Here is a 491-nt window from a genome sequence, read left to right on the forward strand (position 1 = left end):
GCACGCATACATATAATATTTTATTATACATGTCTCATCAACAGGACTGTCGAAAGACAGAGGCAACTGGCCCAGGACAAGAGGTCGCGAGGATGACGCCTTGCCATTACATTCTTTGGCCAGAAGTTTCCTGCAATTGCATCAAACTTTAATGTTTTGCAATAAGCGTTTTTACCACGCACCAATATTTAGGATTATATTACATTTGGATTAACGACGTTTCAATAATTTCCTTGATACTATAACGTCATAGTCTGGGCCGCGATTTATTGTCGCTAAAAATGCGTGTTCTGGGGTTGCTTGGTCTGTAGATATTTTTCAGTGTAAGTATTTTCTTCTGTTTCTTTTTACGATTTCTTGCTTCCTCCTTTGTTTCATAAGGCTCATATTAAACTTCTTATTCCTGTGTCTTAACCTGTATGAAGATACTAGATTAACTGAGTCATAAGCCGCCTTTCTTACGATTTATTTATTTCTCTCTTAATAAGAAT

Source organism: Penaeus monodon, chromosome 20 (genome assembly GCF_015228065.2).
Source record: "Penaeus monodon isolate SGIC_2016 chromosome 20, NSTDA_Pmon_1, whole genome shotgun sequence".
Lineage (NCBI taxonomy): Eukaryota > Metazoa > Arthropoda > Malacostraca > Decapoda > Penaeidae > Penaeus > Penaeus monodon.